Raw genomic sequence first — 23,223 nt, 5'->3', positions numbered from 1 at the left:
TCTGCGAAGGCGTTCTAGCGTTGCATAGTGTCAACGTCCCATCCTACGTCACAGTGTAGAGTCACAATTTGTCACTCAGTCCGGTGTCTTTTAGGTAACGCAGCAGCGGCTTCAGGGTGGCTCACGCTGTTGTTCGTGTGGGCCAGTTTCCAAGGATGTTGTTTTCCGTTATTGGGCGTTTGTCAAGTTGATCTATCGTGGCTGAGAGCCTCGCCAAAAAAATCTTTCGCAGATGTATGCCAATGAGAACAACTGATACATCAAAGCGAAGCTGTGCAAGCAACTCCTCACACTCTTCACAAGTACTAAGGGTCTGTTTGTTAGCAGTTCTTATGACGATTCAACACCCGATGCAGCCTGGGCGTTATCACACACTCCATGGTGACACGGTCGCTTCGGCGACTGCCACGCAGAGGGCGTTGCTGAACAACGCTGCCAGCTTTCACTGCCGTAGCCCTGCAATCTCCTAGATGACCTGCAACGTGGAGGCGGTGAAATGCGACGGGATAAGCAACAATTACGGATTGCTGGCTAAAAAAAGAAAAAGAAAGACTGCGCAAAGAAGTTATTGTATATTACAGTAAAGTATACGCCAGGTGCGTTTTATTTTATCCTCCTGATACCCGAACACAACTATGTGGTATAATCGCTCTTAAAGGTGGCTTTTATTGTCTACCGTTATGTTATGAACATGAAAAACATTTTTTTTTTCAAATTTAAACACTACGGTTAGATGCCAAAAAGTGCGTCTCCATGTACCTGAACACCTCCTCATCTCCTCACGTTTGCTACTGTAAAAAAGTTGTCGCAGTTTCACCTGAAAGGCGAAGCATCAATTGCGATAGCAAATTTGAAGAGAGCTATACGGAGTAATGATAGCAGCTTTATCAGCTGTATAAACTTGGACATGCAGCAGCACCGGCAACACACAGAACTGTTGTCGACGCCGTCGGCGTTTTGCCCGCGTTCGCTCAAAATGCGTGCGGCGTTGGTGACTGTTGCCGGAGCCTCTGATATAAATAGGCACTTGGTGCCGCAGCTAAACGTCGCCTCCTTCCCTCCCCCTCCCCCCCTCCCCCACGGCCTCTCGCGTGTCGGAAGAAGGCGCGTTTGCTCTACATATATGTTGATTATAAAGGAGGAAAGAGACGCCTACTTCTGCAGCCCTTAAGCGAGCACGGCGCAGAACGCGCGTTTGTTCTCCGCCGTGCGTTCACTCCCCGTGAAAGCGCGCGCCCCTCGCGCCCTTTCACTCGCCCATACAGCATTCGGCGCGCGGCGACGATTTAATCTCCATTGACGTCATACGGAACCTCACGGCGACGGCGACGGCAGAAATCTGCTTTTGAGTGTCCATATAATTGCTATCGCAATAAAAAAAGTTGTCGCAGTTTCACCTGAAAGGCGAAGCATCAATTGCGATAGCAAATTTGTAGAGAGCTATACGGAGTAATGATATTAGCTTTATCAGCTGTATAAATTTGGACATGCAGCAGCACCGGCAACGCGCAGAACTGTTGTCGACGCCGTCGGCGTTTTTCCCGCGTTCGCTCAAAATGCCTGCGGCGTTGGTGACTGTTGCCGGAGCCTCTGATACAAATAGGCATTTGGTGCCGCAGCTAAACGTCGTCTCCCTTCCCTCCCCCTCCCCCCCCTCCCCCACGGCCTCTCGCGCGTCGAAAGAAGGCGCGTTTGCTCTACATATATGATGATTGTAAAGGAGGAAAGAGACGCCTACTTCTGCAGCCCTTAAGGAAGCACGGCGCAGAACGCGCGTTTGTTCTCCGCCGTGCGTTCACTCGCCGTGAAAGAGCGCGTCCCTCGCGCCCTTTCACTCGCACATACAGCGTTCGGCGGCGCTGAGCCGTGCTCCCTCAAGGGCTGCAGAAGATAGCGCCAACCTTTCCCTTTCCCTCAAGAACCACTTACCGCGGCGCGCGGCGACGATTTCATCTCGATTGACGTCATACGGAACCTCACGGCGACGGCAACGGCGACGGCGACGCCGACGGCAGAAATCTGCTTTTGAGTGTCCATATAATTGCTATCGCAATAAAATAATAAAGGCGAGCGTGAGGCGGACACTATGCACCTAGCTGCTCCGTCCGTGCACGGTGTTCCCCCGCTGCATTCACGTGGAGGAAGTTCCCACGGTGTTCACCATTTGCGTTGATATTGGTTGAATGGATGGTTCATCTTTCATAACTCTATACGTTTACGATGTTGCGCTTATTGTATGGTTATGCATGTAAAATAGATAGTGTATTTTTTTATAATTCTGTTTGTTTGCTATGTTGTATTGTATTCACTGAAAGTTGTACATTGTAATACGTTAGCTGTTCTGATTAACCTGATGCTGTTCATTGTACATTAATTTTTTTTCTTTCATCTACTTGTTAACAGGAGGTCTCGCGTTCAGTCTCTTGACTATGAGACCTCCTTCTGTATTTATGTTTTCCTCGACATGTAAATACTTCGGATTCACGAAAATAAAATTGAAATTGAAACAAAAATTGAAACTGAAAGATGTTTCAGAGGGGCCTGTTAAGTGAAGCTTGAAAAAAAGCTTCTACCTCGGCCAAAGCAACTTATGCTTCGGAGAACGGTGAATCGGGCTAGCTGGTATTGATTCATGATTATCACAGCGCAAACAACGAAGACGGAGGGGAGACACGGAATCGGATAACCACTCGCATCTGGCCGTATATTGTAAGAGCTACACGTGCCAAGCGCACTTAGATCGAACACAAGTGATATTCCGCCACAAAGACGTCGTAGCAAGGGAATTAATGGAGGCACTGTATATATAAAAAAATGTGGTTGATCCCTCTTATATAGGAATTGGTATAGAACACGAAAGTGAAACGTGTCTTCACAGAAGTAGTGTAATGTTTATTGCACATTGATATATAATGTCTATTGGTGTTTTGTGGCTAAAGCGCCCTTAGGCGTTGATGCACCCACGCTGACGCCTGGTGGCACGTCTCCTCCATCACGACTACCAACGTCGATGACCATGAGCAACCGTCGTGCATATGGAAGCTGCACTACGCTGCACACGCTAGCACAACGCGAAAGACGAAGCACGTAACTGACACACTAATACAACGCGCAAGACAAAGCACGTAACTGAATCGTCACCGAGTCAAATCAGCGCGTACAGCGCGTCGTAATTGCAGCCTCCGCGATCAACTTCAGAAACATTTTCAGAGCTAATTGCGGAGGCCACGCTCCGCTGTGCTGAGTACGGTGAACGCCACCTAGGTGGCGTTGGTAGTGCTCCTTGATGCCAGCGTCCCTTCGAATGCTGGCATCGAGGCGTCGTAGTGCTGAGACCACCGAAGCGTTCACTGTCGGTGCGCGTTAGTGTCATAATGCAGTACTTCTCTTTTCTGCTCGTAGGCGGCGGCACCGCCCCGAGCAAGAGCGCGGGTACACGGAGGAGTGTTAGATATATAAGGCGCGTCTGTGTAGCTCTCTGCAAATGCGTTTGTGGCGCAATGGGTTAAACGCTCGGCGATCTATCGTCGCGGACCGAGAGGTCGTGTGTTCGATTTCCAAATTTTGCATGTTTGTGGAACTTTTTCTTCTGGTTTCTTTCTTTGTATTATGTTCGTGTACATTGTAAGCTGACGTATTTCCGTGACGGAAATACGTCAGCTTACACTCACTGACGTATTTCCGTGACGGAAATACGTCAGTGAAGTCTTGGTGGACCCCGGCATAAAACACTTTCGTGTTAAAAAGGAGCCTGCCGCGTCCTGCAGACGTAAACGCCTTTCCCATCCGCCGTACAATGCAATACTTTTGTTCCGAAGAGCCAATAAAGGGGCAATGTCAAGAAAAAAGTTGTCGCAGTTTCACCTGAAAGGTGAAGCATCAATTGCGATAGCAAATTTGTAGAGAGCTATACGGAGTAATGATGTTAGCTTTATCAGCTGTATAAACTTGGACATGCAGCAGCACCGGCAACGCGCAGAACTGTTGTCGACACCGTCGGCGTTTTGCCCGCGTTCGCTCAAAATGCGTGCGGCGTTGGTGACTGTTGCCGGAGCCTCTGATATAAATAGGCACTTGGTGCCGCAGCTAAACGTCGCCTCCCTTCCCTCCCCCTCCCCCACGGCCTCTCGCGCATCGGAAGAAGGCGCGTTTGCTCTACATATATGGTGATTGTAAAGGAGGAAAGAGACGCCCACTTCTGCAGCCCTTAAGGAAGCACGGCGCAGAACGCGCGTTTGTTCTCCGCCGTGCGTTCACTCCCCGTGATAGAGCGCGTCCCTCGCGCCCTTTCACTCGCACATACAGCGTTCGGTGGCGCGCGGCCACGATTTCATCTCCATTGACGTCATACGGAACCTCACGGCGACGGCGACGGCGACGGTGACGCCGACGGCAGAAATCTGCTTTTGAGTGTCCATATAATTGCTATCGCAATAAAAAGGAGCCTGCCGATACCTGCGCACGTAGACGCCTTTCCTCCATCTTCTGTACAATGCAATAGTTTTCTTCTGACCAGCCATTAGAGGGACAGTGACAAGGTGAAAGGAAACTGCGGATATATATATATATATATATATATATATATATATATATATATATAGAGAGAGAGAGCCCTTGTGCACATCAGCGCCCCTATATATATATATATATATATATATATATATATATATATATATATATATATATATATACCGTAGCTCTGGTTCGCATGGAGACCGCTAGGGGCGCTGCCGTGCACAAGGGCTTTCGTTCCAGACGTGCGCTCTTTTTCTCTCTCGTCCGTAGCTCTGGTTTAACTGAATGATCCCCCGGTGCTTCGCCAACTCATCATCATTCACTTCCTAGATATGCGATGATATTTTTGTATGAATTAATTGTAAAGTACAATCACCTAGGTTAGTTCAAGTTCAGCGTTTGTCCTGTGTGCTGCTCTGTCGCCATCCCATCTACGCCACCATCATATTTACCGTACTAAAATAGTACCAAAACCTCAGCATAAACGCCGCCTGGAAAGGGACATGAAACGCGCCATTGTCTTGCTGACGCCAACTCCCTTTCTAAGAAAAAATGTGGTTGATCCCTCTTATATAGGAATCGGTATAGAACACTAAAGTGAAACGTGTCTTCACAGAAGTAGTGTAATGTTTATTGCACATTGATATATAATGTCTATTGGTGTTTTGTGGCTAAAGCGCCCTTAGGCGTTGATGCACCCACGCTGACGCCTGGTGGCACGTCTCCTCCATCACGACTACCAACGTCGATGACCATGAGCAACCGTCGTGCATATGGAAGCTGCACTACGCTGCACACGCTAGCACAACGCGAAAGACGAAGCACGTAACTGACACACTAATACAACGCGCAAGACAAAGCACGTAACTGAATCGTCACCGAGTCAAATCAGCGCGTACAGCGCGTCGTAATTGCAGCCTCCGCGATCAACTTCAGAAACATTTTCAGAGCTAATTGCGGAGGCCACGCTCCGCTGTGCTGAGTACGGTGAACGCCACCTAGGTGGCGTTGGTAGTGCTTCTTGATGCCAGCGTCCCTTCGAATGCTGGCATCGAGGCGTCGTAGTGCTGAGACCACCGAAGCGTTCACTGTCGGTGCGCGTTAGTGTCATAATGCAGTACTTCTCTTTTCTGCTCGTAGGCGGCGGCACCGCCCCGAGCAAGAGCGCGGGTACACGGAGGAGTGTTAGATATATAAGGCGCGTCTGTGTAGCTCTCTGCAAATGCGTTTGTGGCGCAATGGGTTAAACGCTCGGCGATCTATCGTCGCGGACCGAGAGGTCGTGGGTTCGATTTCCAAATTTTGCATGTTTGTGGAACTTTTTCTTCTGGTTTCTTTCTTTGTATTATGTTCGTGTACATTGTAAGCTGACGTATTTCCGTGACGGAAATACGTCAGTGAAGTCTTGGTGGACCCCGGCATAAAACACTTTCGTGTTAAAAAAAAAGTTACGGTGAAGTTTCACTTCGTGAAGGCGGGTTACGCGAAAGCGTATATGAACGCCGCGAACGTGAACAGCGATCACCGCGGCGTCGAAGCACAAACGGAAAGGGCGCGAACGCTACGATTCTCTTGTCCACCTGCAGGCGCCTTCGCCCTCCGGCGCTCGCTTCCCTAGCGACGACAAACATAATTTCGCCGATTTGACAGACGGGCCATCTACGCTTGCGCGTAAAAACAACTTGATACCAGTGGGAGCCGAACCCGCAACTTCTGCATTGTGTAGCGGTTGGCGGTTGTAGTCCACGGTGCATTCCTCGAAGAGCGGTTCGGAAAGGAAGAAGGGACACCTGCCTAAAGGCCGAATTTGCTGGTGCTATGTCTGCTCAGAAAGATTTCCCTACTCAGTTGTGGCCTTATTCTTTACTGACACGATGAAAAGGAGATGAACTGGCATGCGAATACGGTGCGCCAGCAATATATGCTCCTACGCGCTTATGCACATAGTTTAGCAAAAAAGAAAAATAATTTACAGCTTTTGAAGCATACATAATGCCATTACAACGTGCTTGTCAAAAGAACGCATCATTGTAAAATTACTCTCAAATTACCTGTGCTAATACAAATATTCATGTGATGTGCAGCGACTTAAGTCATCCACGAGTGGCGCGTGCTATCATATCGAACGAAACCATATTCTGCAGGTATATTAGCCGCCCCACAGGCGACTCGAGAACCGAATACAAGCGTGAATTGAAACGCGTACTGAGGAAAAAAAAATATGTCAACAGGACTACCTTTGTAAGCGTGGTCACAAGAGCGCGATACCTAGACGCCACTGCGCATATAACGAACCGGTCGAGTCGCTCAGCCCTGCTGCAGCCAGGAAACGTTTGGCTTTCCGAGCCCCAATCGCCGTGCGACTGTGTAACATGCACTGTATAGAACCTGGAATTGCAAAGACGCCGTTCTCATTTCTTCCGACTCGCCGTCTCAATTTGCGCCGATAAAGCCTTACGTAAGACAAGTTTCGCGAATCCGTGGCACCAAAATGTCCCCGTGTCCTGCGCGGTAGAACTTTGCTCGCTTCGACGAAGCAGCGGGCGACGGCCAAGGGGAGGAAATGATTACCAGACATACGCCTAATGTAGATATATACATCACGGCTGAGTTACCTGCGCGCATGACCGCATTACTTTAATCCCGTACCTCGAGATGGTGAGTTCGATACTGATCTTTTTCTTGCCACGTTTTTCGTTCGCGCTCAAGAATTCGGCCAACACGGTGTAAACAGACAGGCCTGTGGCTGAGTCGAGGTATGAAATAGGTTTTGTTGAAGCGGAACGTATAGTGGTCGCTTTCTCATTTACATGTGCTCGTTTGGAAGCGATACCGACAAAATACTACAGTGTGGGGCATGACTTAAGACTCGCTTTACCATTTTCTTACGACCGGCGCCACTTACCGTCGAACGCATGTGGCTGAGTTATTCTTCCGTTTGTCGGCTGCACCTCGACGCATGCCGAAGTCTGGTACACCCTATATCCGGTGCCGCAAGGCACCAGGGTTTTGCAGCGACTGTACTGACCATTCCTACGAGTCACACATAACCGCCCCGAGGGGTGAAAAAAAAATCTACGAACTCGTTCAATGCGGCTCGAATTTGCATATTTTAGAGGGCATGGTACACGAACTGCAAGCTGCGAGAAGCACTTGTGCAGTCAAATCGTGCATTTGTGCGGTTAGTTGATGCGTGGATCAAACAACCGACACGCTGTCACAAAAGGTTTGCTATTCGGCGAAGCATGCACCGGCGAATCTGCAGTCACATCACTTGGCGCGCTGGAAACGGGATTATAGGCGTATGAACGGTCAAAACACGACAGTTATTACCTGGTGTTGTTTCGCCACACGTTGCGGTGTTCTCTATACCGGCTGTCGACTCCAAGCGAAAGCGTGGGAGAGTGTCTATTCCGAATGTTTTAAATGTGTACGATCGCTACAGTACTTAAGAGGGATTTTGTGCGAAAGCAAAGTAAGCGTCTTGCTTAATTTTTTTACTTATACAAAGCAGAACTGAGTCATACACCGGGTGTTACGGCAAACACTTTCAAAAATGTTTAAAGGTTGCCTGTGGCAGATAGCATAATTCTAGTTCCTGAGCTGGTTACTCGAGAAGGCGGACATTACTTGCGCAAAAAAAAAATGATATGCATAATCGACTAATCAACAAAAATTCACCAATTAAGTATTGAACTAATTACTTTATGACCCATATTGCAATTTACAAGTTGTAGGCGTGGAGTTCGCAAGGCGGATCCACTTGGAACGAATTCTCAGGATGACACCAGTTTCGAGGTATTCATTCCTTAACTTTCCGGAGAGATGCACTGGCGTCCCAGTTACTTTTGTGCTTCAATGTATGTGCTGCGTTTTGTTATGCTGTGAAATGTTACGCTGAAAGCAAAGCCCAACTCGCGGCTTTGAAACAGCGTAATTTGTGCACCAAAATAAAACGTAGGAATTTATTACTAAGTGCGGAGACTTTTGATGAACGTTGCATCCTGATCAGTGTCTGTGGTTGCACGTGAAATTACTCTCCCGTGCTCAACACCCTGTTAACGGAATGTATGCAATCACTAAAACATGAAACGATATTGCCGACGAAACTCACATGTAGCCGCAAACAATGCTGACAGATGACGTGATTTACTTTCCGTCAATTGACACAGGTAGATAGTCAAACCCAGTGAGAGAAACAGCGCTCGTGAATTATCCGTAGTCTATAGCAGGCACTCTTTTCAGCGCTCTTCCGACACCCTTTGCAAAAACCCGTTCCTTCGCACGCCGAGGCCAACAACTGGTCAGTCTCGGATTTCCATATAGGTGAACTTCTGACCTTTAAATCCGCTCCTTTTGACCTGAACGTTTACACTCTCCATCGGCACGAGATGAGCGAAGAAGCTGTTCGCGCTCAATTTGTCGATGAGACGCAGACGGAGCTGTGCGTTTATAAGCGTGACCAAGTTATGCAGCTTATAGGCGGCGCGCGGCGATGAATTAATGTCTCTCTCTAAAGACAAATTTTCCATTACCTCATAATCAAAAGCACTATCCGGGGGCCAGACGAGTATTCTGAAGAATATATGCAGAACGCTACAACGAAGACAGGGTGTTTTTATCAGACCAACAACAAATAAACACCCTTCGGACACCTGTTAAGCTCCACCGTACCTTCGGCTTGGGGACGAGTCGATATGGATTCATGTTTTGATCGCGTACAGGCGTGTAACCATGGACACAACATCAAGAAATACGAGAGGATCTTTTTCGTCCCAGTTGTCTCCGCGTTTTCTACACGTACACGTTACGTCAGTCGCTCGTCGACACTCATCATCACTATTACTGTCACTGTATATGCGAACGCGTCGCACGCGCCTTCGCGCCATCGACACTCATTGTCACGGGTACCAACATCACGCAACCGCCGGGCCAAGTAATCTCGCACACTTGCAAGGTATGTTACCACAGATGATTGCGAACATCAGATAGCCAGCCTCACAGCTCCAGCCTTGGCGCTGCAAGTAACATGACCGGTAAATACATTAAGAGGGGCTGCCTGTATACAAACGTGGTTGCTTGTCTAACATCCGCGCGGGAAGACAAAGGACCCATTGTCCTCCCCGTATAGCTTTGCTCATTCTTCGTGAGAACATTTGTCATGGCTCGCCAATGAAATATACTCCATCGACAAGAGGTGAGGCCCTCTTCGTTATCTGATATGTACACGGCTCGTGATTCTTCACCGTCGATGGCGCCTCTGTGCATGCGGCCTATATATTGCGAAATAGACGAGTTCACCAGGCGGCCTCGTTGGTCAGATTATCTGAAAACGAAGTTGAACAACTACACCCCTAATGGCTCCAGAGACTCCAAATTCTGTTCCCATTTGGTTTTTCTCTTCTTTAGCGGTACAGCGTACGCAATCGGTGATTTCGATCGATTGGTAGAATGCCGAATCGAAATATAAAGGAGAGAGTAAAAAGAAGAATACAAAAAGAAATATCGTTTGCACATGAAATATCATGCACATATCAGTCAATGATATATTTGTTATTCCAGGGGGAAAATATTCTTGAAAGCCAAGAGGTACTGTGTGTCTCTATAGTCTTTCTAAACAAGACAGGTGTTCACAGGAAGATGGAGGATCGAAACGATGATAAATCGTCGAACAAGGAGTGTCGCTGATGCCAAGTTTCAACAAGGGGACTTGTATATTTGTCGAAACGTTGACTTCAGCGACGTTCCTTGTTTCATTACTGCCCATCACTCTTCTAGTCCTTCTAGCCAGTCACGGAGGTTCTGAGTCAAGCAACAGTGTCTGCTGAACTTAAAGATGTGTACACAAGGAAGAGATACCACGCCTACCATTTCTTTCTTCGTTTCTCTTGTATTCTTGCATAACGCAAATGGCGAGTCTTTCCCATATATCAAATGCACTCTTATGGCGCCAGTATGCCCGACGGCGAACCGTAGTTGAGCCTGCTTCGCAGTGCTTGCAAATTCCGATAGAAGAAGGAAAGACATTAGCAGGCCTTCTACAGAGGGACGTCCGGTTTGCCAGGAGAAAAAGTTAGTCAGGTGGAGGTGGGGAAGTGCCGAAGACAAGTGCACATGGAAAAAAAAAGAAAAAAAATAAGTGTCAACGTGTGTGCGCATGCCATGGCTTGCGTGTCAGTTTCAATGTGCATTTCTTTAGGAGTGTGCGTGCTTGCGTGCGCGGTGGGCGTATGCGCGCACGCGCCCGGATCTTGTAGATTCGAGCATAACAGCGACATTCAGCGAATCGCGCCCTGTGATTCCGGAATCCGTTCCGCAGTTCAAAAACTGACACAAGCGTGCGCATCCTCTGCTCGAACTGTACGTTACCCGTGCAAGCCCGTTTCATGGCCAATTCTTCGCACTCCAGTCACGTGGTCTGCCGTGGACCACCACTGCTGTATGGAAGCCTCCTACATAAGGGCGCCCCCATATAAACAACTCAGAGCCGTTACGGTCCACCGCCTCGCGCGCGCTAACGGAAAGAACGCGACGACAAGTGGCGCGTCATTCCTCGTGCTTCCTCGCACAGACATTTCGTTGTGACACACTGCAACAGCGCCCCACTGACATAGCGTCACTATCAGGCGCTAAGCTTGTCACGTGAGGCGTGACGACGCAGGCCTGTCCACGATGCACCATGGTGCATAGTGGAAAATAAAACAGGACAAATTGTAACACTGCACTGTTACAATTTGTCGTGCTTTATTTTCGTTCGGCCTAATAAATGACGCTAAAAGGAAACAGTTTGCCATGTGCGAGAGCGGAAACACAATGATTCTTTCAGAGAACCGCGGTGGCCCGCCGTGGTTCCTCAGTGGTTATGGTGTTGGGCTGCTGAGAGCGAGGTCGCGGGATCGAATCCCGGCCACGGCGGCCGCATTTCGATGGGGGCGAAATGCAGAAAACACCCATGTACTTAGATTTAGTTGTATGTTAAAGAACCCCAGGTGGTCCAAACTATTCCGGAGTTACCCACTACGGCATGCCTCATAATCAGATGGTGGGTTTGGCACGTAAATTCCCCTAATTTAATTTTTTAATAGAATCGCGGGCAGGTGACATGCGCAGACGTCCTAAAGAAGAAGCTGCGCTGGCCTAAGGAACGGTGTCACGTGACGCGCTGGCTCGCTGGTTTACGGTTGGTCATCTTGTCTGCCGCAGTACCGTGTGTTCATTGCAAATCAGCCATGTACACCTCATCTTTGAAAATTCATTAGAATCATTACCCTTCGCTTCTTATACCAGTTTTCTGAATTTACCGTCACCATTTCTATTTCATGTGCCCGGAGTTAGTTCAATCAGTCCCCCCAAAAAGGGGCGGAACATATACAAATACTTTCCTTTCAATAGCTATTTGCCGTTGGTCAGTACCTGTTTATCATTTCATTCGCTGCCCGGAGTTATCAGTGAGCCGTTCTTAGCCATTTAAGGTCATGAACGTTTGTCAAAAGTAAGCGCTATCTGGTAGCGTTATAGCAAACGATGTGCTTAATGAATGAATCCTCGGATTGGCGAGGGAGATGTTTTGACTCCGCAAAGCGCGGAGTTCGGCAAGTGTTGATAGACATCTGGCGGCCTATTGCGATAAGAGGTCGTGCAGAAAGGGAAGCTCCGTCGAGGAACGTATTTCGCGCTTGATGTATTCACGCACGCGGAGCAGGTGTGACTGTAGGTCCTTGGCAGGAGCACTGCAATGCGCACTTGGTTAGGCTGATGATGACGATTTCGACAAACGCGGAATAGTTACCTTAAATAAGGAAGTATGGAAAAAGAAAGAGATGAGGCTCGCAAAATACAGGATGAGTTTCCATTCTGAATGACGCACAGCGGTTGGCATGACCCCCGTTGGCAGACGTTATTATTTAGCAGTGGAAAAATCGCGCAAAGGCACGGAAGACTGGCGGCTTACAGATACAAGCGTGAGACGGGGAAAATGCGGCGTGCGCGCAGTGCAGGATGCGTTGTGGTTATGAACACGTTTATACACTGCATGCATAGAGGAAAGACGAAAGAAGAGGACCTTGGCTGTGCGCCTGAGCGGCCGCCGCTGTTGCATGTATATACGTGCGTGAGTGCGGACAGTCTGTCTCGGCTGCATGCATAGACATGGCACGACACCGGGCCATCATTAGGCACACCCGGGTGGCTTCGCCTCCACCCTATACTCCCCCTCCCTGGCCAAGTCGCCACCACCCCACCTTCTTTTCTTTATCTCTGGCCGAAACGTGAATTGCCGCCTCGGATCCTTCGCGGCATCGATGCAAGGTGCGTGTGTGTTTGCGCACGGGCAGATGCGCGCGGGCGCGCGCGAGTACCGATCACCTTGAAACACTTTTGCGCTTTTTCTGTGTTCTTCCTTCGTTCCTCGTTTTGTTGACTTCTTTGTTGTCTTTTCGTTGTCTTTCTTTTTTTGAGATAACGCGATAATTCGTGTTCGCGCGTGTGCGTGTGGTGAGCTTGGCGACTTTCCGCTGGGAGGAATTTGTCGCATCCTTGTTCGTGCTGACAGGGAAAAAAAAAGAAGAAAAGAAAAAGGAAGTAGAGCTCGTATAATGAGGCTGATCAGTTTTCTCCACTGTGGAGGACGGAAAGTGGTGATAAGGAACTGTCTATATAGAATAGAGAATTGTATCGGAGAAGCGTGCGTAGTGCGTGCCAAAGCAGTCGGGATGTCGAATGTATGTATGTATGTATGTATGTATGTATGTATGTATGTATGTATGTATGTATGTATGTATGTATGTATGTATGTATGTATGTATGTATGTATGTATGTATGTATGTATGTATGTATGTATGTATGTATGCATGCATGCATGCATGTATGCATGCATGTATGCATGCATGCATGCATGTATGTATGTATGTATGTATGTATGCATGCATGCATGCATGTATGTATGTATGTATGTATGTATGTATGTATGTATGTATGTATGTATGTATGTATGTATGTATGTATGTATGTATGTATGTATGTATGTATGTATGTATGTATGTATGTATGTATGTATGTATGTATGTATGTACGTATGCATGTATGTATGTATGTGTACACCAGTGGCTATGACATTCTGCGCTGCGCACGAGGTCGGGGGTTCGATTCCAAGACTTGGAGGGCGCATCTCCATCGGGACGAAGCGCAAAAAAAGAAGAAAAAGAAATGAAAAGAAAGAAAAAGAAAAGCACTCGTGCACCTAGATTTAATCACACGTTAAAGAACCCCAGGTGTTCTAAGTTAATTCGGAAGCCCCTGCCACAACGGCATCTCTCATAGCTGCAGCGTTGCTTTGAGACGTCAAACCCCATGAATCAAACAAGTGAGTGTATGCATGTATAGCGTGTTTCGTTGCACCTTGAAAGCATACCGCGGCGCACGATGAGCATCGGTGCGTGCACGAAGCCAGCGGCGATCTGAGTGACCGTCGCAGTAAGTCATCGAGCATGCCATCTCTACGCGGACGGGCCTACAAAAGACGTCGTGGCCCCAATGAAACTTTGATTTACGAATCGTATCTGCGACGAGGATATAAGCAACGTTCAGTGCAACGCATATTCCAGGTCGATTGATAGTTGTCGTGCGTAAATGCTCCACTTTACTGATCTAACTAGGTGGCCCGACGGCGGCGCCGCTAGTCCACGCAATTGAAATGTGCGGTTCTCAGCACAACTGTCTACAGAAAACCGAAGATGCGTTCGCATGGGAGGCGTTCCGCTTCACCTGACTCATAGATGGCTGGTACGAGGCGGCTTGTTTAGAACGTGCGTTGCGTGTACACCGGGCACGCTGCCGCATGCTCGGGGCTCAGCACAGTCTGCTCGCATACACAAACACGAAGCACAGCAATATCGCCAAGCTGCAAAAGAAGCGAAGGCGCAGCACACCTTATCACTAACAGGAATCGTGGTCTCAGGGCCATCTCCACTGCACATCGAAGATATACGAGCAGCCACAGCAAACAGGTGCGCCAATCGCGTCACAGAAGCAAATTGCCTCCTAAACTTTACTCTGCAGAATCGCTCCTCTCCCACTCTGAACACAACAGGTAGCGAACGGTGGCACAAACAAACATGTCAGCCCCGAACGAAATGCGACGCAGTGATTCGAGACGCGCGTGTATGGCCGTGTGTATCGTGCCTGCGATGAATGTACTATACACTCGGCCGCAAAAGCTTACGGACCGCGGGATCTCGGAAAACGGTAGATTCCCAAGCAGCCTGTAGCAGTAGCCAGTGAAACTGTATACTACAATGTTGTTAGCATATTCTAGTCGAGGCCCGAAATGCAAATTGGCTGCGTTGTGAGGCGCTGCTGAGATATTCAGCTTTTTTCTCCGATTTCACCGTCCGTATTATCTTGCGCCCTGGTGCATCTTCCGGAGCTAAGGAAACAGATACGAGTGGCAGCGCGCGGCGGTATTTTCATCTCTCAGCTATACATCTAGTTTGTTTTGTTCTCGTTTTCCAGCACACATTCGCAAGGCTCTCGCATTATCGCGTCGATGACTGCACAGCGTCCCCCGTCCCCTCCCCAACCGACCGGCGCCGTTTAGGAGGACGAGGGCCACTTGAACACGCTAGCTACAGATGTACGTATACGTAAGAAGATAAGAACATTCTGACGCGCGCCTTCGCGCATTGCACTCGTGCAAGGCAACGCGCTTGGCATACGCCATGCACATTGTGGGCAGCCAAGCATTTCTCGCGGCCGAGTCCCATCAGCAAACCTCGGCGCACACTGTGCGCGCTTTGCGGAGGGAGCGCGCACCTGGCAGAGCGCGCAGCACATGCATCGGCGGCCGCGCGCGCGCGTCGTTCGAGGAGATGAGATTGCGCTCGAGTTAAGAGCGCGGGAGCGCTGCGAGAGATCGAAGGCATTAATCTCTCACCAAGGTAGCCCAGTTTCGAGCCGCTGGCGTTGAAACGCACGCACCCCCCTTTCGTTCTCCCCAAAAGGGTCGGGGAAGGATTGTGTGTGCTATGCGCGGTGAGGCTATAGTATAGAAGGGAAAGGCCGGATTCACTTAATGTGGAGCTTCAGTTTAAATATCAGCTTCATTTGCGAGCGTTTCTATTGACACGTATACATATTTATCTTTCACCGGTGGCCGCTTTCCACCGGCTAACAATTGTTAAACGTCATCGCCCGGCGCAGGACGCGCCTGTATCGGAAGTTTCTAGAACGTTATCAATGCTTCTTTCCGTTGCCTGTTTTCACCGACGCTTATGTTATCTGATTGTATGACCGACGCGAATTGTCTAGAACTTTCTGGAAGACACTGCGGGTACCAGGGATTAATCTGGAACATTCGATGACTCATGCATATAAGCCGGCGCGTTTCACCGCAGATCAGATTTTCGACGATCGCCGACTGTGTTCGCCGCTATCGTTGTGCTTTGAGTGTAGCTTGCTTTTGTGGGCACAGGTTCGCCCAATAAAGAATCAGTTTCGTCAAACACAGTTTTGCGACTGTTTTCTTCAGCGTCACTACTACGTGACATCTGGTGGAGGTGCTTTTGTGTCCATGCAGCGGACGCCCCCGAAAAGCCATGATCCAAGCCCGAACCCCGAAGAGAGTACCAACGTTGTCCCGGAGCATCGAGCTAGCCTCAGGCTATAAAACCAACCCCCGGAGTACGGACTTCTTCCCGAGAAGACCAGGAAGTGCACGGCCACGACGACCGCATCAACCATGACAGCCTCAGTGCCGTCTACACCGATCGTGTTATAGCACCCCCGGGAGCCACCGACGTTCCGCGGATCAACATTTGAGGATCCGGAAAGCTGGCTGGACACGTATGAAAGGGTCGCTGTATTTAACAACTGGAACAGCGACGACAAGCTGCGCCACGTCTTCTTCTCATTGAAAGATGCTGCCAGGACGTGGTTCGAGAATCGGGAGTCAACCTTGACAACATGGGACCTGTTCTGCCACGGCTTCCTGCAGACCTTTACAAGGTTGTACGCAAGGAAAGGGTCGAAGTTCTCCTAGAAGCCCGGGTACAGCTGCCCAACGAGAACATCACGATTTTCATGGAGGAGATGACTCACCTGTTCAAGCACGCCGACCCCGACATGCCAGAAGAGAAAAAAGTTCACTTCTTGATGAGGGGTGTCAAGCAAGAGGTCTTCGCGGGATTGATACGCAACCCGCCCAAGACTGTTGCTGAATTTATTCCGAGGCCACAACCATTGAAAAGACGCTCGACATGCGGACAAGGCAATATAACCGCCGAACGCTGGCCGCCAACAGCATCGACGTTCAAGCACTTGGCAGCGACGACCTGCCCGAGACCATCAGAGCGGTCGTTCGCGAGGAACTGCAGAAGTTCTTCCCCAAGTCGCAGCCTCAAGTGGCATCTATCGCCGACATCGTCAAAGAAGAAGTTCAGCGCTCATTTCGAGTTCCCGATGTGCAGCCGCAATCGCCGCAACCCCAGCCGGAAGCGCTGACCTACGCATCCGTCACCCTTCGTCAAGGCCCCCCTCCGCGCTCGCGCCAGGGCCCCGTGGTCGGAGCCTTGGCCCGTAGTCGGAGGATATCACCGCAATGAGGGACCGCTATTGCGGCCGAAGGGGTACATCGAATGCGTTTGTATAGACATGTAGGGGGAACGGACAGTACAGAACGCAAGAAAAAAGAAAGAAAGAAAGAGAGAGAGAAAGAAAGAAACAAACAAAGAAAGGAAGAAGAGAAAGACAGTGAGATATCACGCACGGATAATGGCCACAGAATTTTCAACAGTATTCAGAAATCTTTTCACTCGAAACAAGCGCCTGTCATTGGCCGGCCATCTTTTGCTGACATATGCTGACATGTCCCGCGGTTGGTAGCGGCCCATTCTTGCGCGTTCGTGCGCGTTCAAAGAGACAAAGAGGTCAAAATTAGTCCGAGAACTCCGTTCCGGCGTCTCGCATCGCACGCTATGCAGCTTCAGGTAGTTAAACGTTGATTATGATAATTCATTCGTAATTATTAGGAATTATAAGAGACGGAGAAACAAAAAATATGAACAAGAAAGCGGTTAATCACGAAGGGTGCAAGCACTGTCTCTCGTTCGTAATTTCCAGATCGAACGATGGTTGCCCGTCAGCGGCCTGAGAGAGATGGACATGCAACCACAAACTACGTCACACGGCGAAGGCCTGCGTATCGCCGAGGCTGAACTGAACCTTTAAGTCGGCTTCACCTAACCTCCATTAATGACGGTAATAGTCGCCGTTCAGTCAGGAACTCCAAGCGTAACTTTGAAACTTCACGAGGCGCAGAAAACACCTTCAGCATTGTCATCATCATCAGCGTATATTTATGTCCACTGCAGGGCCTGCTTACGGTTATAGAAAACCTCTTTGTTCGGCTTCTTGGCGTTTCAAAAATTTACGTTGATATGATAGCGACGCAAATGGCGACAACTGACACAGAGTAGGCAGCTTTCCACAGCGGGCAGCATGAAGTTATGATTGACAGTCGTTCGTTTTCCAGCACTCACACATTTGAATGTTGAAGCAACGACCTACCTCCATATGTATTATAGACGATTCCTTTCATCCCAGACCAGTCTTTCTCTCCATTTAGGGTTCCACAGGTATACGCTACTCATGTAATAGTAAATTTAGCCCCCCCCCCCCCCCCCCCCCAAATGAGGTCTTAAACATCTTATAACTTTATTTAGAGGCGTCCTGCATGACTACGTTTCTGATACGTACGTCTAAAGCAACGCGTTTCATGCTCGCGGTCATCACTTTCATTAATGTGCTTTATGTTCTTTTGTTCTATAAGTGCATTCTGATTATAAGTGCATTGTGATTTTTTCTGATTAATGCACTTCTTTAAGTTCGTGCTCATGAAGGATACATGTATATGTTTACTACAGGGACCCCTCATACATTTTTTTTTGTTTCTGGGGCCCTAGAGCTTTAAACGTTTATACTCTATTTAGTCACAAAAATTGATTGATTGATTGATTGATTGATTGAAACTCTACCTCTACTCCACAGAATATGGAGGAAAGAAAATCAAAGAGTTCATTGACTGAAGCGCTGACCAGTGCTTACTTACCAGTCCTTGGCCAATCCGAAGCTAAAAGTTTGTAACAATGCACACTCGGTGTTTAGTATACGCATAGTGCACGCCGACGTACGCGCCACTGGTGGCGGCCTCGCGAGGTGCTCTCGGGGAGGAGGCAGCCGTCCGTCGTTTTTTTTCTGCGTCGCTGCTTGTGCTTCTCTGATCGATTCACGTTCTAGGAGCAAAATAAGCAACCTCCTACGTATGTGTGTAGCGGTCAAAGCTTCAAGGCATGTCGATGAAGAATTGTTGCGCGGTGGGGTGCTCAAATGCCTTCAAAAGCTTGCCGGTGACGCGGTTCTAATTATTTCCGCGATGCCGCATGAGCGGTAGCAAGCCGTCCGGTGGGAAATTTCTTGTTCTCATGCTTTCTTTTGTCATCTCGGTGTTTTTGGATCTGATCATGTTTGGACGTCTAAGCGACAAAGTCAATCGCGACCCACCCATGTGTTGTTTGGCTTGCCCGCAGTGCAGCATGCGGGTTAAATGCATTTCGCTTCTGTTCTGAATGCCGCTTGTCGCTTCTATCGTTTGCCGCTTCTTTACCGTGTTGCTCTAGCTAGTGTGCCCGACTGCACGAGTGTATCATGGTCTTGTGTGTTGAAAAAAATATACTGAGGCTTGCAAGGACTGATTTTGTCGGTTTTATATGGTGCGCGAAATCGTCACACCAGCTGCCACTTAGTTCATGTTTTTGGATCTATTTTATGCGTAGTATCGCTTGCGTTCAACTGTTGCTAGATTACATAATGCAGAACTGTTGATATTTTGTATGTGCGAGGTTCTCGCTTCGCCTCGTTTATATATAGGGGGCTTCAATCACGCTCTTTTTTAGCGGAATGACTACAGGCAAGTGCTTCTTCAACAGCTTTATTTTCGCCCGTGGACATCTTCAATATTGTGGTTTAATTTGGAAATGTGTTAAAAAAGATGTAGCTCATGGCGAGGATTGCTGTTTGACTTTCGCTGAAAAGGTCATGTCACGTTTGGGAAGTATTTACGCCTGCCTGGGCAGACTTACCTCACGGAGTGCGTTGTTTCTTTCACGGCGTAGTCCATTCCTGCGTGTGCATTTTGTACTCAATCGAATTCGTTCTCATTATCTTTCGTGGCGAAGGAGCGCAATGGATACGCCGCAGAGGACTAAACCAGGCCTTGCCGCCGGCGTCCATCTACCTTGGCCGGCGCCGGCGGCCATTTTTAAATATATTATTTGTCATATCTCTTCTGTAACATTCGAGCAAAGAATACTGAAAAGTTAGTAAGTATATTTCTAGGCAGGTCAGTAAGGGAATTTAAAATTGCGACAACTGCAGCGGGAAAGGCAGTTCGTCGCCGTATGCAGTGGAAATGTATCGGCGGTACAGTGCTAACTCACACTTTTATTCACCCGTGCATGTGGTGACTTCGTTGACTAGTGTACGCCATTAAAACTTTACGCCCTTAACAAAATCGCAATTACTCTTCTTGAGGCGATTTTGACTGCACTTATTCGGTGACGTCACATGTATTCATCGGCAAACATATCACTACAATGTGTGCAAGCATCGCGCCGTGCGGAGTCGTTTGAGATATAATTTTACACCAACGACGTGTGCCTATTATTAAGGTACAGAAACAATATTAAGGCAAGGTATAATTAAGAAAATACGATAGAGACATCGCTTTAGTCAACAAAACCAGGCGGCTATTTACATGAATATTTGCATGAGTCTGCGGGGCGCACAAGGCACGTATGTGGAAAGGTTGTCCCAAACGCCGGTGATATTCACGCGCAGACTTTCCTATACTCGACATGTCTGTTCTCATCATAGAGGCCTGTGCCTTTCCTGCAGCTGTCACCACGGAAGCAACTGTCGGGCATCCGAGCAAAGGAATAATTACAGCCGCTATAGTTTCAGTCACCGTTGCTGCAAAGGGTTGTCGTCTGCTACTGCTCCCGAGCTTGCTTTCGAAAGCGCCCGCTAGGTGGCCATCAGTGGCGCCTCCATAGGCGGTGCACTAGGCGTATAGATCCAATGGATTGGAGAGGCGTTTCTGAAACAACTCCTTTTTTTTTTCCTTTTCGCTGGTTCTCTAGGCAGCTGTACATTTTTTTCTGGTTGCATGAAATAAATTTCAACTTAACTTCAACTTCAACCTGCAGTCTCGGTATCGCTGAGAAGCGCTGTTGAGCAGCAGCGCCTTCTTTAGCCGAAAAGCGGCCCTCTACTCTGTGGAATCGAGGAAGAACATTAAGCTTAGGCCCGTCTGTGATTACTGTGGCCAATCAGTATGCCTGCAATCAAGAACTATCTCCACGGGTGCTCGGTATAAATTGCAAGGTAGTCAGGAATTGATTTCATCTTTTGGTATATAGGGTCTGTCCTTTCTTCTTTGATTCCAGTTTTCGTCGTTCGCGGTGCTGAAAAAGCGACTGCCGAATTTCCTCATAAACGACCAGTGGCGTAGCGTGATGTCAGCTACGTCATTGTATGTGGCCCGTCCACTCCGTCAAGTGGAAGGAGTTGACGGAGTGCCGCGTTTCTCTATACACTCCGTCTCATCAACTCCGTACAGGGCTATAGCGAACGCTATAGGGATCGTATCAACCCATCACTTACGAAGAGTCGGCGTCACGCAGAGGGCGCGATTATAGGCGATCAATGGAGGAACCCTACTGGTTCTCTTTCCTGATTGGCTGACGCGCTCGTAGCTATCGGTGCACAGAGAAAGGGAAGAGCTAGGAGGGAAGCACATGGGCGCAACACGATTGAAGTCCCTACGAATCGGCCCAACAAGTGATCGTGATGTAAGAGTGAGCACGCGGTAGGTTCTAGTGCGCCCGCTCTGCAGGCAAAGCTATACAGCAGGACAGCCGAACAAGTGCGCATCTGTTAAAACCTACCAGAAACCACACATTTCCGGCCAATACTCCGAGTCTCAGAGGCCACGTGTTGGGCCAATACTGCGAGGGAGGCTTCAACGGAGAGATGCACGCGTCAAGGCCGGCATGCGCGACGTAAACCCGTGCCTCCTAGTTTTATTTCCTTCCTCCATGTTTCACTGCATGGCACGGAGTTGGTTAGGTAGTGCTAAGTTTCGCATTTTGTGTGTGGCGCGTAACGTAACGTAAGCGGAGACCGCTTACGGTCACTTTATTTCCTTCGCAGTATAGCGCTGAGCGACAGCAGTATCCGGAGAAAAGTGAGTCGTCGACTTGCATAAATTAAGCCGACCGTGCACGATACAGTTGTTTGCGCGTCCTTTCTCTCGCTTTCTCCGCGTCCCTGGGCTTAACGTGTTACGAGAGCGGTCTGGACGTTGAGCGCGCGTCACCGCGCGACTGCGCACGGCCGCGACGTAAATGGAGTGGAACATTTCCGATATGTCCGTGAGGCCGCAGCGGTAGCGCTTGTTTTCCGTTAGGCGAAGGGTGAAAGCCGCTTGAGCGGACGTGTGCTTTGCCTTCGCTCGACAGACGGCATTGAAGATATGCAATGTTTTTGTGCAGCAGCCTGTAAAGTAAGTCTCAGCGAAGGGGGGGGGGGGGGGGGGGAAGAAAGATATGCGAAAAAAAAAAAAAAAAAGTTCAGTGGCGATGTGGCGGTAAATGAGAGAGAAATGCCGTTAGCATTACGTAGCACCTTTTTGAGGTCCCGGATATACGATATAAACCGCGTTCACCACGTTGCAAAGTGTTGTTGTTCAGGAACTCACTCGACAAGTTTCTACACACACACACACACACACACACACACACACACACACACACACACACACACACACACACACACACACACACACACACACACACACACACACACACACACACACACACACACACACACACACACACACACACACACACACACACACACACACACACACACACACACACACACACACACACACACACACACACACACACACACACACACACACACACACACACACACACACACACAAACACACACACACACACCACACACACACACACACACACACACACAACACACACACACACACACCACACACACACACACACACACACACACACACACCACACACACACACACACACACACACACACACACAACACACACACACACACACACACACACCACACACACACACACACACACACACGGACACACGGGCGCGCGCGCGTTCACGCACACACATTCATCTAGTTCGTCCAGGAGTGTCAGTGCGATTCCGGAGAAATAAATGCCTACAAGAAGTTGGTGCTGAGTATTGCTTATTCGAGAATGAAAGCGTATAGGTGCAACTAGAAACCGTGTAGCCCTTCTTCGAGCCTTTCTCCCGATTGCTTCGCGACGGCTCGTGCACCCACGCTTTTCGTGTTTTATATGCTTGGGCCAAAAAAACGGGTACAGTTTTGAAAGGCCTCTGCAACGTGCAGCTTATACTCGTATAGTTCACGGTGGCTTGCAGGATTACGTGTGGGCCACTTTGCTGTTCGACCTAAGCGCGTCGTAAAAAAAAAAATTAAATTATGGGGTTTTACGTGCCAAAACCACGATCTCATTATGAGGCACGCCGTAGTGGGGGACTCCGGAAATTTGGACCACCTGAGTTTCGTTAACGTGCACCT

The 23,223-nt window shown here is 48.8% G+C and overlaps 1 protein-coding gene across 2 annotated transcripts in view; it reads right to left on the bottom strand.

Annotated features, from left to right (window-relative positions):
• Window positions 1–23,223, bottom strand: part of LOC119446316 (uncharacterized) — a 519,665-nt gene that overhangs the window by 315,606 nt on the left and 180,836 nt on the right. The window lies entirely within an intron of this gene.

This window comes from Dermacentor silvarum, chromosome 3 (assembly GCF_013339745.2).
Source record: "Dermacentor silvarum isolate Dsil-2018 chromosome 3, BIME_Dsil_1.4, whole genome shotgun sequence".
Classification (NCBI taxonomy): domain Eukaryota; kingdom Metazoa; phylum Arthropoda; class Arachnida; order Ixodida; family Ixodidae; genus Dermacentor; species Dermacentor silvarum.
This window is presented reverse-complemented; position numbering and strand designations above follow the sequence as displayed.